The sequence below is a fragment of the Asterias rubens genome, chromosome 9 (assembly GCF_902459465.1).
Source record: "Asterias rubens chromosome 9, eAstRub1.3, whole genome shotgun sequence".
NCBI lineage: Eukaryota > Metazoa > Echinodermata > Asteroidea > Forcipulatida > Asteriidae > Asterias > Asterias rubens.
In genome coordinates this window covers 17,178,983-17,195,645 of record NC_047070.1, presented here as the reverse complement: position 1 = coordinate 17,195,645, position 16,663 = coordinate 17,178,983, and the positions used below count along the sequence as shown (strand labels likewise).

General features: G+C 37.1%; 1 long non-coding RNA gene across 1 annotated transcript; it reads left to right on the top strand.

Moving 5' to 3' along the window:
- Window positions 1-1,721: 1,721 nt before the first annotated feature.
- Window positions 1,722-16,132, top strand: LOC117294970. The gene is made up of 11 exons (XR_004519603.1): window positions 1,722-1,808; window positions 3,045-3,120; window positions 3,710-3,806; window positions 4,662-4,761; window positions 5,642-5,717; window positions 7,069-7,168; window positions 7,525-7,597; window positions 7,848-7,948; window positions 12,701-12,815; window positions 13,527-13,648; window positions 14,704-16,132. It is a non-coding gene; the product is annotated as an uncharacterized LOC117294970 (long non-coding RNA).
- Window positions 16,133-16,663: the final 531 nt, after the last annotated feature.

The following is a 16,663-nucleotide window of genomic DNA, read 5'->3' as shown; positions in this document are numbered from 1 at the left end:
TTCGGCTGGCAATTTCTGGTCGACGGTTTATCGACCGACATGGGGTGCCCGAAGCGGCAAGTCTGTAACTCGAACTACTTCTGGCCTTGCTTCTATACAGTAGCCATTGATACACATCATGGCACAAGTTACCCCAGACCTGTTGCACAATTTTCATTTAAAATGCGGTTGCCAGTTTGCTGCCGGAATCGTACATTATAAGAGACTGCGTTTCGTGTACAGTATCAATATTGATTCAATTTCCACAATCCTCTTTCTATACGCGTTTTCGTTTGCCCTTAATTAAAAAAAAAACTACATATGATAGTTTCGTAGTCACTGGTTATAAGTTCAAATAATGTAAGTAATGGACAGGACATAATTATTGGACCAAATAAATGAAACGCACTGTTTACCAGAAGTTGTTTAGTTTTAAAGATCTTTTGCATGCAGCACGGAGGTATAGAGGACTAGATTTTGACTTTTCTTCATGTTGAGTCAAACAAATTGCAAAAGTTTGTTTTATTGTTGATTCTTGTTTATTGGTCGGTCATTGATGACATATACAAAATGAGAAAAGAGTTTCAACTCAGAAGTGACCTAATTTGCATATTTAAATTAGGTGGTTATTATCAAACTTTGAGGTAAATTCTCTTAAAATCTGTTCATTTTCAGGACAAACATTGTGTTAGAGGTGAATAGAAACCTGACCCTGAGAAACATATTAGTATGCTCGATTGACCTTTTCCAAACAACTAGGTCAAAGTTCAACGGGGTCAACATACGTTAAATTGGTTTTCTCAACTCAAAGACAGCGTGTATAAAGGTCCATGACCCGGCTGTTACAGTTTGAGAAGTTCCTCTTTTCTTTTTACCATAATCTGGATCCGCATATCAATATACCTACCCCCCCCCCCCCACCCACCCCAGTTTCAATGTCACGGATTGTTCACGTGGTTCAAACTACATTTAGCCTGTTCGCGTGGTGCCTTGCATATCAAATTCTGTATCAGCCATATATTTTTTTGTATGGGCATTCATTTTCATGTTTCGTTTCACTGTTTTTTTATGGTTTTATTTAAGTTAGTAAACACAATGTCCATTTCCCAAAAGAAGTCTAATAGTTAACATGGAGCATAAAACACTGAAACATGAACCGTACAGTTCTGCTTTCAACCAATAAATAAAATACCTCCCATGTTTTTTGCTTTTTGGTTCCAAATTCAACATGTTTAGACAAAGATTGTAACATTGCTAATAAACTGCTGCTGTATAGGTTTATGGTTTCCCATGCATTGTCAATGTCCACGTAAATATTGTTGTATATAGTGAGTGAAAAAGCTTCCTCCTATATCTGGGTGAAGGAACGATCAACAGGACCCAATTTTCATAGAGCTGCTTAAGCAGGAAATATTGCTTGACACTAATGACATTAATTCTGCTAAGCAGAAATGAGCATGATATCAGTCACAAATTCATAAAACTCTGCTGCTGGCAACGATTTGAATAGATTTTTAATAAACCATAACCGCCTATGAGCCTTTTTGTTATGCAAATTTGTTTGTATTTGTCTGCCGAAAGTCTTTCATGATCACATGACACAAGCAGGCCGACTGACGGCACACTTAAGTCAGGGGACAAGCCCAAAGATCATGTAGATCGCTACGCGATCTTCGGACCAGTCTATCGAGACGTATTACGACGTCACAGGCTTGCCGCCATTTTTAAAGCCAAATGGATGCGTCAACATCAAGTGCCTCATCAGTCTCCGACAAAGTTCAGTTTTTACCGAGTTCCAAGGACTTAACTACCACCAGACAAATGTAATGGTGAGTTGCTTATTTGATAAAGAAAATGAAGATTCTGTTGAAAGTTTTCAGATTCCACTGTATCCACAGACTGACTCCGGATCCGATCCCTCACCGAATGTAATGTTACTATTTTGGCCCCACGCACGCCACGGTGTTCAGACAACTCGACCGTTCGGATAACTCGACCATGTCGACCGTTCGGGACAACTCGACGGTTGAGACAACTCGACGGTTGAGACAACTCGTCCGTTCGGACAACTCGTCCGTTCGGACAACTTGATAGATTGTTGATTCATGGAGGTAGAATTCTACCTCCATGGTTGATTCAACCGTCAGACTTAGGACCAAGACAACTCGACGGATGGATAACTTTCCGTATGGCGCCACCACCTTTTCACTCATTTTTACAAAAAGGGATTATATCTCATTGAGGAAAGTTAGATAGGCCTACTATATTATTTCAATGAAATAATTTGATATGAAATTTTCATATCGAATGAAAAAGTGGTGGCGCCATACGGAAACTTTTCCCTTTTAATTGTGCGTTTTAATTAACAAGTGCCAACAATTTCCCTAGACACCCCTGCACTCAATTTGACTCCTGAAGTGGTGAATTTGTGCAGGCTTTCTGGTAAATTAAGCACACTTATTTTTTTACTTTGTTTATAACTGACAGTGACAGAATTAAATTAGTGAATGAGGGCACCCAGTCCAAATATATAAGCAAGTGTTGTTGGAATTGGATAACATGCAGGCTGTTTGACTGATTCATTTTTTAGACTAGAGGGCCCATACCAGGCAAGGGCACCAGGACATGATGTCTGTCACTTCCCACCCAGGTCACTTTATACCCAAGTCACTTCGTACCCAAATTGTCGTACCCGGGTCACTTCGTACCCGAATCATTTCGTACCCAAGTCACTTTATACCTCAATTGTCTGACTCTGACAGAAGTGGGTGACCTTCATTATTTTTTTTCGGAGGGCATAGACCTTATCCCAAATACTCGGTACATGCGTTATTTGCATGGATAGAAGTGCACGCTGATCAAGCTAGCGAGACCAACATGCACCTTATTCAACAATTTGCCCTTCCCAAAATGGGTATTTATGAAAAGGCCTTTGGAGGCAATCACCTTTGTTGCCTCTGTGAAGTATCAATCAGGCCCCTCCTTGAAGCAAATTGTTGCAGCAATTAAAGGCAAACAGAAACGCATCCTCTTCACGAAAAGTTGTTTTATTTTGTTTGCATTAGGTTTTCCACAGACACACCATTTTCGGACACCACCACAAAAGGATGCCTGATGCGAGGATGTCTTTTCCAACAACAGGTAAACTTATAAGCCACCTTAAATATGAATGCAATAACAGTTTCTGGACAGTTTGATAATACAACACTTTGAGAAAAGTATTGAGTTGAAATACCTTTTACCAGTTTGAACTCTGCATTTTGCTTCGTTCACTGGAAGGGGCGTCAAGCTGTATCAATTTGTATGTGAAATATGTAAAATAACACAGCAGTAATTAAGACAGACAAAGGGCTTGCCCCTGTGCTTCTTGTATTGTTTGGCAGCAAGTTGCGCCATCGTTCCATGCTTCCCTAGTGGGTGCTTTAATGGTTTGCATATATTAGTTTCTTCTCAACGTATCCCTTACTGCTTGATTCTCTTTCAGGCCTGATCCCACAGGCATATGCCGCATTGCCTTGCTGCACTTAAAATGCTCAAGCAGAAATTTACAATTTATTTCTACACAGGTTGCCTTTTACCTAGGAGTAAATGCTTTGGTGCCGGTGTCGTGTCCTTTGAAACACAAAGCACACTACCTTATTGGTAGTTCATCCATTTTCACAGAATACAGTTCATTTGTTTGCGTTGAATAGTTTGACTTATGTGTAGTTTATAATTTGTTTGCATTTAGGCCAGCTGCAGACACACCGTCATCAGATGAAGTCTACCTCTCTTTATGTAGATGCATGAAGCCGACCATCAAGATGCAAGGATGTCTTCATCAACAGGTAAATTGAAATATATGAACAATCATTAACTGGAGATGCATCAAGAGATTTGGGATTTGTTTTGTGTCCTGGCTTGTAATTTTGTTCAAACATGTTGAGACCTGTTCAAGTACAAAGATTCATAAAATAATTGAAGGAGTGGAAGTGTCATACTGAATCCCACACAACAAAACACCCCCAACATGTACGTGCAAGAAAACAAAATAAACATGGGCCATATTTCTGCTATAATAATAACTGTGGCTTCTTATATACAATGTAGTGCACATGTACGTCACTCAGTGACGCTTCTGGCGCTGTAACTAACAGTTTTTCCTGCAAGATGTGGGACTACGTTTGAATTATGTTACCTAATCTTTTAGTTATCACCATGTTATGTTTTACAAGGTGCTGCGACGTAGTTTGCAACCGATCAGACCAGGAAAATCGAGGCCAACTCCTTTTCTTTTTGATAAGTGCACTGGGTTCTTTTACGTCCTATCTGAAGAACAAAACAATGGTTAAGTATCTCGCTTAAGGACACAAGTGTCATAGCTGGGGATTCGCACCCACACTCTGCTGATCAGATACACCAGTGCTCTTAACTGCTCGGCCACAACACTTACACAATAAACTTATAATTAAAAGCAAGTGTTTTGAGATAACTTGTATGGCGCCCTCTTATGGTAACAAATATTGTCGAGTTGAGACACCACTTATGATAATGAGTATCAAATTGTACAGAGAAAGAACACAGTCAAACTCTTTGCCATGGTTCCAGGTACATGTAGTTTATCCATTTTCACAGAATACAGTCAAAACTTGTTTGCATTGAATAGTTTGATTATGTGTAGTTTATAATTTGTTTTCATTTAGGCTAGCTGCAGACACACCATCATCAGATGAACTCTACCTCTCCATAAGAAGTAGATGCATGAAGCTTACCATCAAGATTCAAGGATGTCTCTTTTTACAGGTAAATGAAACTGTAAACAACAATTAACTGGCTTGTACATAAATTGTCATCAAACATGTGAAAACCTGTGAAGTGCAAGGTTCACCAAAAAACTGAAAGAGTGGAAGTGTCATTGAATCCCCACCCAACAAAACACCCCCAAAGTGTACGTGAAAGAAAGCAACACAAATATGGCCTTCTTTTGCGCTATCCTTATTGTTAAAAGCAAATGTTTTAAGATTACTTAAATATTGTCCAGTACACTAATTTGAGACACAGCTAATGATAAAGAGTAATCAAATGGCACAGAGAAAGAACACAGTCAACCTTTGCATGGCACCAAAACATGAACAAATGGAAATCTTGCATCAAGCCTGAAGCTTGCACTTCAGCAATATTGCCCCATAATTAAACACAGATAATTTTCTTGATCCACTTGCCCTTGGTGGAGTTCTAAAAACAAATTGATGTAAAGCTCACCACTAAAATTGGTCTAGCCATAACCCACTTACTCAACAATACTTCCCCAGCAGATAACCAAGAACGGTATAAGAGGTTCCATCCTCTCTTTAAATTGCTCATTGTTTAGGGCATAATAACCAGGAAGATATAAAGCAAGTATATTCAGATTACATGTACCTAATGCAGGCCTGTATGCTTTCCAAGGGCACCAAGGCATTTTCTCCCTCATAAAGTGCGCGAGATGAGGAATTTTGTACGGGAGCATTTAAAGGTTACCAAAGCAATGACCAGGGGGCGTGGAGGCAATAGCCTTTTTGCCTCCGTGAAGTAGCAGGCCTGCTAACGACGCCCTTATGGTAAGAGCTAATTGATGCGACAATTGGTGGCAAACAGTAACACACCCTTTTCACAAACATTGTTTTTATTTTGTTTGTATTAGGCAAGCCACAGACACACTATTGTTGGAAACCACCACAAAAGGATACCTGATGCGAGGATGTCTATTCCAACAACAGGTAAACTGATAAGCCACCTTAAAGACAGTGGACACTTGGTAATTGTCAAAGACTAGTCATCTCACTTTGTGAAAATTTGAGCTCAATTGGTCATCAAAGTTGCGAGATAATAATGAAAGAAAAACACTCTCGTCACACAAAGTTGTGTGCTTTCAAATTTCTTGATTTCGAGACCTCAAAGTTGTACTGTCTCGATTTGTTTGTAACGCGTGTAAAACAACACAGAACACTAGTTATGAAAGGCTTGCCCCCGTGTTTCTTGTATTGTTTGGCAGCAAGTTGCACCATCATTCCAGGCTTCCCTAGTTGGTGCTTTAATGGTTTGCATAAAAGTTTCTTCTTAACGTATCCCTTTACCTGCTTGATTCTCTTTCAGAACTGATATGCAACAAAGGCCTCCGTGTCCCCTGGTCATTGCCTTGGTGCCCTTGAAATGCTTAAGAAGAAATTTACAATTTCCTTACAGGCTGCCCTTTACCAATGAGAAAATGCCTTGGTGCCCATGCTCTTTCAAACACAAAGCATACAGGCCTGCTCTTTGTTCCATGGCCTTGATACCTTATTGGCAGTTCATTCATTTTCACAGAACACAGTTCATTACTTGTTTGCATTGAATAAAAGAATCAATGTGTGGTGAAGAGGTTTTCAACTAGTGGTTTAATCCCAACGAGGCCTGGTTCTTGATAATTTTACCGAGACCAAGTCGAGGTAAATAATCAAGAACCAGGCCTCGGCGGGTTTTAACCAATAGTTGAAAACAGATTAACACACTAGGAGCAAGTTCGAGTCAGGCACTATAGTCGACTATAGTCGACCATTGGTTGATTTTGCCTGGCACCCAGGATGTATTGAATGCATAGGTAACCATGGAACATTGACCAGTGGTTGACAAATGGTCGCCACCGGAACTTGCTCTTTGATTCCCAATTATAAATACCTTTTGGGTTAAAAGGCATAATGAAGTTAGAAACTCTGTAAAACTTATCTGTTTCCGAGTGCTTGAGCTCTGTATGTTTCCACCTCCATGGTGTGTTCAGTATACATGTTGAATGTACATGTAAGATGTCCCCTATGCGTGTGTTTTCTGGATCCGTGTGGCACATGCGCGTATAGTCTTGGTGCATATTCGCTGGTTTTCCTTTCACATACAGCGCGGCCAACTCACCGACAGCACCTGCATCGCCCGTAACAAGTCTTGCATCAAGACTAGCTCAGACAACACTGGTCATTGACATTGTCAACGGTTTAAACACCCCCACGTGACGCGCATTCCACCTATAGGAATAGCGAAACTGTCTGAGGTATTATGAATAGTTTGATTATGAATAAATTATAATTTGTTTGCACTTAGGCTAGCTGCAGACACACCATCATCAGATGAAGTCGACCTCTCCATCAGAAGTAGATGCGTGAAGCCCACCATCAAGATTCAAGGATGTCGTCATCAACAGGTAAATGAAACTATATATGAACAAACATTAACTGGCTTGTATGTTAATTTTGTTCAAACATGTTAAAACCTGTTTAAATTCAAAGATTCACCAATAAACTGAAAGAGTGGAAGTGTCACTGAATCGCCACCCAACAAAACACCCAAAAAGTGTATGTTGGAGAAAACACTAAAAACATTGGCCATCTTTTTTATTATGCTTTGTTGTTATTGTTTTAAAACAAGTGTTTTGAGACTTCTTGTATGGCGCCCTCTTATGGTCAAAGTATTATCAAGCATTAGGCCTATTTGATGCAGTTGAAGCAGAAACAACACTCCTCTTTCACAAAATATTGTTTGTATTTTGATTTCATTTAGGCTTCACTTACACAGACACGTCATTGTCAGATGAAGTCTACTTCTCCAGAAGTACATACATCTCCAGCAACAGGTAAGCAACAGTTTCAACATATGGTTTCAGCAACTATCATTATCTATCGACCCTAAAGTTCCTTATGTTTTTTTTCTTCTAACACTTCTTGTAGACTCGAGTCATTACTTCGAAAACACTTACAAAGAAATGTGATCAATATTTTGTATTGTGCTTTTAATTAGCCTTCTTATGAGCACATCATCTTGAGAAACAGCACGCGTTTTCACAAAATATTTGATTTATTTTTGTTTTGTTTGTTTGCATTTAGGCTACCTGCGGACATACCTATGTCGGATAAAGTCTTCCTCTCCAGAAGAAGATATATACATGAAGCTTACCATCAAGGTTCAAGGATGTCTTAATCAACAGGTAAATTTAACTCTTTGAACAACCGTTAATTTGAGATGCATCAAGGGATTTCAGACAGTTTGATGATACTAGGCTTAAAAAAAAATACTTAAAAACAGATTTTTATTTTACTCTAGTTTTATTTCAATATGGTTGACCCTTAAGAGACCATTCCTTGACGTATAATCGTCACCATGCCTCGGTTAACACTTGTCCTCTGGCCAAAAGCCAGTTCAAACAATGTAGCAACAATCAATATTTCACTCTATGGTCGTGCTGGCTTAGTTCATCTCTGTAACAAGTTTCAATAATTCACTAAATAAAGCTTATATCTCGGTCCACGTTGCATAAAAAGGCATCAGTAGAGCCTACCGCATCATTTTAGAGCATAAATTCAAAACTCAAAATTTGGCACAAATTTGACAAAATGCCTGAACTTACCCCTTGACGTTTTTTCAATTCTTGACCCTTTTTTCAATTCTTGACCCTTTTTTCAAGTTTCACTAATTCACTAAATAAAGCTTATATCTCGGTCCATGTTGCATAAAAAGGCATCAGTAGAGCCTACTGCATCATTTTAGAGCATAAATTCAAAACTCAAAATTTGGCCAAAATTTGACAAAATGCCTGGACTTACCCCTTGATGTTTTTTCAATTTTTGACCCTTTGTTCAAGTTTAAATAAGTCCCTTAATCAAGCTTATATCTAGGTCCAAGTTGCATTAAAAGGCATCAGTAGAGCCTACTGCATCATTTTAGAGCATAAATTCAAAACTCCAAATTTGGCCAAAATTTGACAAAATGCCTGGACTTACCCCTTGACGTTTTTTTCAATTCTTGACCCTTTTTTTCAAGTTTCACTAATTCACTCAATAAAGCTTATATCTCGGTCCATGTTGCATAAAAATGCATCAGTAGAGCCTACTGCATCTTTTTAGAGTATAAATTCAAAACTCAAAATTTGGCAAAAATTTGACAAAATGCCTGGACTTACCCCTTGACGTTTTTTCAATTGTTGACCCTTTTTTCAAGTTTAAATAATTCCCTTAATCAAGATTATATCTAGGTCCAAGTTGCATTAAAAGGCATCAGTAGAGCCTACTGCATCTTTTTAGAGCATAAATTAAAAACTCAAAATTTGGCCCGAATTTGACAAAATGCCTTGACTTACCCCTTGACGTTTTTTCAATTGTTGACCCTTTTTTCAAGTTTAAATAATTCCCTTAATCAAGATTATATCTATGTCCAAGTTGCATTAAAAGGCATCAGTAGAGCCTACTGCATCATTTTAGAGCATAAATTCAAAACTCAAAATTTGGCACAAATTTGACAAAATGCCTGGACTTACCCCTTGACGTTTTTTCAATTTTTGACCCTTTTTTCAAGTTTAAATAATTCCCTTAATCAAGATTATATCTAGGTCCAAGTTGCATTAAAAGGCATCAGTAGAGCCTACTGCATCTTTTTAGAGCATAAATTCAAAACTCAAAATTTGGCCAAACATTGATAGAATGCCTGGACTTACCCCTTGACGTTTTTTCAATTGTTGACCCTTTTTCAAGTTTAAATAATTCCCTTAATCAAGATTATATCTAGGTCCAAGTTGCATTAAAAGGCATCAGTAGAGCCTACTGCATCATTTTAGAGCATAAATTCAAAACTCAAAATTTGGCACAAATTTGACAAAATGCCTGGACTTACCCCTTGACATTTTTTCAATTTTTGACCCTTTTTTCAAGTTTAAATAATTCCCTTAATCAAGATTATATCTAGGTCCAAGTTGCATTAAAAGGCATCAGTAGAGCCTACTGCATCATTTTAGAGCATAAATTCAAAACTCAAAATTTGGCCAAACATTGATAGAATGCCTGGACTTGCCCCTTGACGTTTTTTCAATTGTTGACCCTTTTTTCAAGTTTAAATAATTCCCTTAATCAAGATTATATCTAGGTCCAAGTTGCATTAAAAGGCATCAGTAGAGCCTACTGCATCTTTTTAGAGCATAAATTCAAAACTCAAAATTTGGCCAAACATTGATAGAATGCCTGGACTTACCCCTTGACGTTTTTTCAATTGTTGACCCTTTTTTCAAGTTTAAATAATTCCCTTAATCAAGATTATATCTAGGTCCAAGTTGCATTAAAAGGCATCAGTAGAGCCTACTGCATCTTTTTAGAGCATAAATTAAAAACTCAAAATTTGGCCCGAATTTGACAAAATGCCTTGACTTACCCCTTGACGTTTTTTCAATTTTTGACCCTTTTTTCAAGTTTAAATAATTCCCTTAATCAAGCTTATATCTAGGTCCAAGTTGCATTAAAAGGCATCAGTAGAGCCTACTGCATCATTTTAGAGCATAAATTCAAAACTCAAAATTTGGCCAAAATTTGATAAAATGCCTGGACTTACCCCTTGACGTTTTTTCAATTTTTGACCCTTTTTCAAGTTTAAATAATTCCCTTAATCAAGCTTATATCTAGGTCCAAGTTGCATTAAAAGGCATCAATAGCCTACTACATCATTTAAGAGCATAAATTCAAAACTCCAAATTTGGCACAAATTTGACAAAATGCCTGGACTTACCCCTTGACGTTTTTTCAATTTTTGACCCTTTTTTAAAGTTTCACTAATTCACTCAATAAAGCTTATATCTCGGTCCATGTTGCATAAAAATGCATCAGTAGAGCCTACTGCATCTTTTTAGAGCATAAATTAAAAACTCAAAATTTGGCCAAAATTTGATAAAATGCCTGGACTTACCCCTTGACGTTTTTTCAATTGTTGACCCTTTTTTTAAGTTTAAATAATTCCCTTAATCAAGATTATATCTATGTCCAAGTTGCATTAAAAGGCATCAGTAGAGCCTACTGCATCATTTTAGAGCATAAAATCAAAACTCAAAATTCGGCAAAAATTTGACAAAATGCCTGGACTTACCCCTTGACGTTTTTTCAATTTTTGACCCTTTTTTAAAGTTTAAATAATTCCCTTAATCAAGCTTATATCTAGGTCCAAGTTGCATTAAAAGGCATCAGTAGAGCCTACTGCATCATTTTAGAGCATAAAATCAAAACTCAAAATTCGGCAAAAATTTGACAAAATGCCTGGACTTACCCCTTGACGTTTTTTCAATTTTTGACCCTTTTTTAAAGTTTAAATAATTCACTAAATAAAGCTTATATCTAGGTCCAAGTTGCATTAAAAGGCATCAGTAGAGCCTACTGCATCATTTTAGAGCATAAATTCAAAAAACTCAAAGTTTGGCCAAAATTTGACAAAATGCCTGGACTTACCCCTTGACGTTTTTTCAATTTTTGACCCCTTTTTCAAGTTTCACTAATTCACTAAATAAAGCTTATATCTAGGTCCAAGTTGCATTAAAAGGCATCAGTAGAGCCTACTGCATCATTTTAGAGCATAAATTCAAAACTCAAAATTTGACAAAATGCCTGGACGTTACCCTTGACGTTTTTTCAATTTTGACCCTTTTTTCAAGTTTAAATAATTCCCTTAATCAAGCTTATATTTAGGTCCAAGTTGCATTAAAAGGCATCAGTAGAGCCTACTGCATCATTTTAGAGCATAAATTCCAAACTCCAAATTTGGCCAAAATTTGATAAAATGCCTGGACTTACCCCTTGACGTTTTTTCAATTGTTGACCCTTTTTTTAAGTTTAAATAATTCCCTTAATCAAGATTATATCTATGTCCAAGTTGCATTAAAAGGCATCAGTAGAGCCTACTGCATCATTTTAGAGCATAAAATCAAAACTCAAAATTCGGCAAAAATTTGACAAAATGCCTGGACTTACCCCTTGACGTTTTTTCAATTTTTGACCCTTTTTTAAAGTTTAAATAATTCACTAAATAAAGCTTATATCTAGGTCCAAGATGCATTAAAAGGCATCAGTAGAGCCTACTGCATCATTTTAGAGCATAAATTCAAAAAACTCAAAATTTGGCCAAAATTTGACAAAATGCCTGGACTTACCCCTTGACGTTTTTTCAATTTTTGACCCCTTTTTCAAGTTTCACTAATTCACTAAATAAAGCTTATATCTAGGTCCAAGTTGCATTAAAAGGCATCAGTAGAGCCTACTGCATCATTTTAGAGCATAAATTCAAAACTCAAAATTTGACAAAATGCCTGGACTTACCCCTTGACGTTTTTTCAATTTTTGACCCTTTTTTCAAGCTTATATTTAGGTCCAAGTTGCATTAAAAGGCATCAATAGCCTACTGCATCATTTTAGAGCATAAATTCAAAACTCCAAATTTGGCACAAATTTGACAAAATGCCTGAACTTACCCCTTGACGTTTTTTCAATTCTTGACCCTTTTTTCAATGTCCATGTTGCATTAAAAGGCATCAGTAGAGCCTACTGCATCATTTTAGAGCATAAATTAAAAAATCCAAATTTGGCAAAAATTTGACAAAATGCCTGGACTTACCCCTTGACGTTTTTTCAATTTTTGACCTATTTTTCAAGTTTCAATTATTTCCTAATAAAGCTTTCATCGCACATTGGGAAGAGGTTGAGATCAGAATATACTTCTTCCAACCCCAGCAATTTCAGTTGTGTGTTTTCCCACTAGCCTACAGATTGTCGCATGCAACACCTTTTTTATTCTGATTATTGTTTAAAGGAGTGTTTTGAGTTTACTTATATGGCCAACGAATACAGTGATGATCAAAGAATTATCAAATCATTGCTGCAAATGAAGAAAAACAACACCACACTCTTTTCATAAAATATTGTTCATTTGTTTTTAGATAAACTTGATACAGACATGACGATTTCAGATGAAGTGTACCTCTCCAAAAGATGCATGATGCAAATGCTGCCGTGACAGATGTGGTCTGTACGCTATGTCTACCTCTTCAACGGGTAAGCACCAGTTTCAAATTTGGTTGGTTCAGCAACTAATGGCCCCAAATGCTCTTATTTTGGCTCTTTACAAACTTGGCCCAACAAAAGCTACTTAACACAGATAGATTTATAAGCATCAATGATGTCTTCATCAACAGTTACATTTAACTATATGAACAACCCTCAGTTTGAGATGCATCAAGAGATTTTGAACAGATTGATGGTGACAAATAAAGAAACTTTTATTTGTTATATTATGTTATAGTGGATGAGTGAAAAATACAGTGAGCAATTCATCACATCGTGACATTTTGCAGATGCCATGCATTGCGATAATTAAAGATCCGCTTGAACAAAATCACATAAACTAATTTGACAACTTATCTGTTCATTTGTTTGTTGGTCATCAGTGTGGAGTTTTCTCCCTGTAATTTTCTTGAAAATTGAGTGGAAAAACTAGCCCCTCGAGTGTTTTATGGTCTGTTGTTTATCTTGTTTTAATCCAGTCCATTGGCGCTTGTGGACTTTTTTCTGTTTAGTAAAACAGTGAAAGTATTAGGATTGAGTTTACTCAATTATATCATTACACACTCTTTTACCTTTACACGTATAACAAAAGAAAAATAGTGTTAACTTTGTTCAAGTTGATCTTGAATGTGCAATACTCAAACTACCTAATCTAAAAGCTAAAAAAAAAACATAAATTTGTTCTTTGTTTGCATGACACAGCGAGGGTCGCATACTCCAGAGAGGTCTACTCATCAACCAAGTAGATGTCTGAGACCTGCAGCTGATACGCTTCCTAACAATGTACAAGTCTGGAAAATGAACTGCTCTCGCCTTGATAAAAGGTAAGGGAAACCTTGACTATTGAAACAGTAGTATCACTCAGTAGTTTAACCTACTGTACATGGCAGTGCAAGACTCAAAGATTTGGGGTCGGGGAAGGGCAAGTGAGGGCCAAAGAAAGTATTTCTGAAGATACAAAAAATAGTTGTGTGGAGTCTTATTGCCCTGCTGTTTTACTGCATTTTGTGCTATTATCGAGTGGTTCTAATGGTTTTGGTATTTTGTGCATTCTCCTTTTACCATTTTATACTGGTTTCATTTGAAATATTTTTCTCTTGTGGATCTCAGGGTAACTTTTTCAAGATCTCTATATTTTACGTGGTTTTTGCTGTTGTGATTGATTGCTTCATATCTTCAACTTTTACCCTTATTGTTTTAATGGATACATTTTGACCTGTTGATGAGTTTACGCTTCGTTGAGTGTTTCAACAATGGATTTGGCCCTACATGTATATTAGTGTGTTATGGAGGGTGCCAACATAGGGCTTAATCACCCGTTGGTGGAGCATCTAGGCATTTGGCCCTATATTAGTGTGTTATGGAGGGTGCCAACATAGGGCTTAATCACCCGTTGGTGGAGCATCTAGGCATTTGGCCCTATATTAGTGTGTTATGGAGGGTGCCAACATAGGGCTTAATCACCCGTTGGTGGAGCATCTAGGCATTTGGCCCTATATTAGTGTGTTATGGAGGGTGCCAACATAGGGCTTAATCACCCGTTGGTGGAGCATCTAGGCATTTGGCCCTATATTAGTGTGTTATGGAGGGTGCCAACATAGGGCTTAATCACCCGTTGGTGGAGCATCTAGGCATTTGGCCCTATATTAGTGTGTTATGGAGGGTGCCAACATAGGGCTTAATCACCCGTTGGTGGAGCATCTAGGCATTTGGCCCTATATTAGTGTGTTATGGAGGGTGCCAACATAGGGCTTAATCACCCGTTGGTGGAGCATCTAGGCATTTTCAAGTCCCGCACTAGTCAATTGTTCTTTGCTCAACCCAAAACTGTACAAACTTACCCAGTAAGTAATTGATTTTATTTGTTTGTATTTTGAAGGTGTGCCATGATATCTACTAGTCGATTCCTGACACCTGCAACAGTGCCCACTAAGTATCAAACAACCGAACAGAGGTACATGTAAATTCCATGTAGGTGTTTTACACTAACATCAAAAAGTGGTCTGTTTTTGCAGCACTTATACAAACAGAATACCTCACATGCCACAACATTGATGGGGAGTTTATGCGGACACCAGTCTAACCCATTATGCGTGGCTGGTCCCTACAGATTGATTACAGATTTAAAAAATAGTAAACATGTTTATGATTAACAACACCCTTATACATGTTATATAATTAATTGAGCACATTCCTTAAAAAGCATACTATTGTAAAAGTTGTTTGTATGGTACAGATATGGATGTTTTGTAGAGTTGAAGATCGAAATGCCAAAGTTTTGTGTAATACTAATTATATAGGTTGCAATAAATATCAAAATATTATCATTTCATATATATGAAAGATACATTTTTGTGTAAGTAAAAGTTGTAAGTAAAACAAACAGGTTTATTTAAGAAACCAAGTAACATTTATGGTTCTTGAGATTAACCTTGCAAGGGTAAATTGATACCACCAGGAGGGCCTGGTCATTTGACCTTTCCATTTTGCAATTTGCCTAATTTTGTACGACTACATGTCTGTTTTCGGTAATTTTTCATAGCACTTCATTCTTGAAGGCTTTTTGAGGGAGAAATCTAAAATGGAAGCATAAAATATTGTTCAGGTTATTCAAAACATCAAGTAATTGTGGATAAACAACTTTTGGACTCACTTGATTTGTAAGATTTAAGAAAGTTTAATTGATGTTAAGTAAGTCCCAGGGCCCAATTTCATAGAGCTGCTTAGCGGTAGATTTTGTGCTGAACGGGCGCACCTAGCGAAGTAAACGAGTGTCTAAAATACTTCAGAAATGGTGTAGAATGTATCTTCTACTTGTTTACTATCAAGTCATTTTAAGGGGCGCTTTAAACCACTACAAACAATACATATCAGACAGAGAAGGTGATGATTTTTTTTATCGCCACTCTGCATTTATTTCGCCCTTCATTTTGTCAGCACCTTCTTCTTTTTTGCCTAAGCAACCGATCTAAAATGGTGTGCCTCAGTTTGTTTACATGCTTAAGCCAGCAACCGCTCGTTAAACAGGTTTACGTTTAAGCAATCATTTTTGCTATGATAAGCAAAACAACTTGCTTGCCATTAAGCAGCTCTATGAAATTGGACCATGATGCAATCCTACCCATTGTTTGTTTAGGAATGTTTATTGTAAAAGTAAGCTCAACATTTACAAGCAAAGCACACATTGTGGTATTTGAAGTTGGAGATCATTGATTAAATGTATCTAATTTATATAACTGGGATGGATTTCACAAAGAGTTAGGACTAGTCTTATCTCGAGTTAGGACAAGTTACTCATCCTAACTTAGGATTATCCATGCAATTTGTATATCTCCTAGGACTAGTCCTAAGTTAGGACTAGTCCTAACTCTTTGTGAAATCGACCCCTGATTTCATAGTGCAAGTTATTTAAAGGCACTGAACACCTTTGGTATTCGTCAAAGTCCAATATTCTCACTTGGTGTATCCAAGTTCAAATGAAAATAAAAGGCTTCTGGCCAGAAGCCTTTTATTATTCTAGTGAAAAACTACCTCTTTCTCAAAAACTATGTTACTTCAGAGGGAGCCGTTTCTCACAATGTTTTATACTATCAACAGCGCTCCGTTGCTTGATACCAAGTAAGGTTTAATGCTATTATATATTTTAAGTAATTTCTAAACGTGTACAGTGCCTTTAAAGCTGTCATATACATGTATTATCAAATAAGACAATTGAAATTAGTCTAAAATAAAACTGAGCAAAATAGTGTAAAGAATATCATTCTCAATAGATTCAAAGTTATGAAAGTTTATAGCCTTAAAGCCATTGGACCCTTTCGGTACAGAAGAAGAAAAACAAA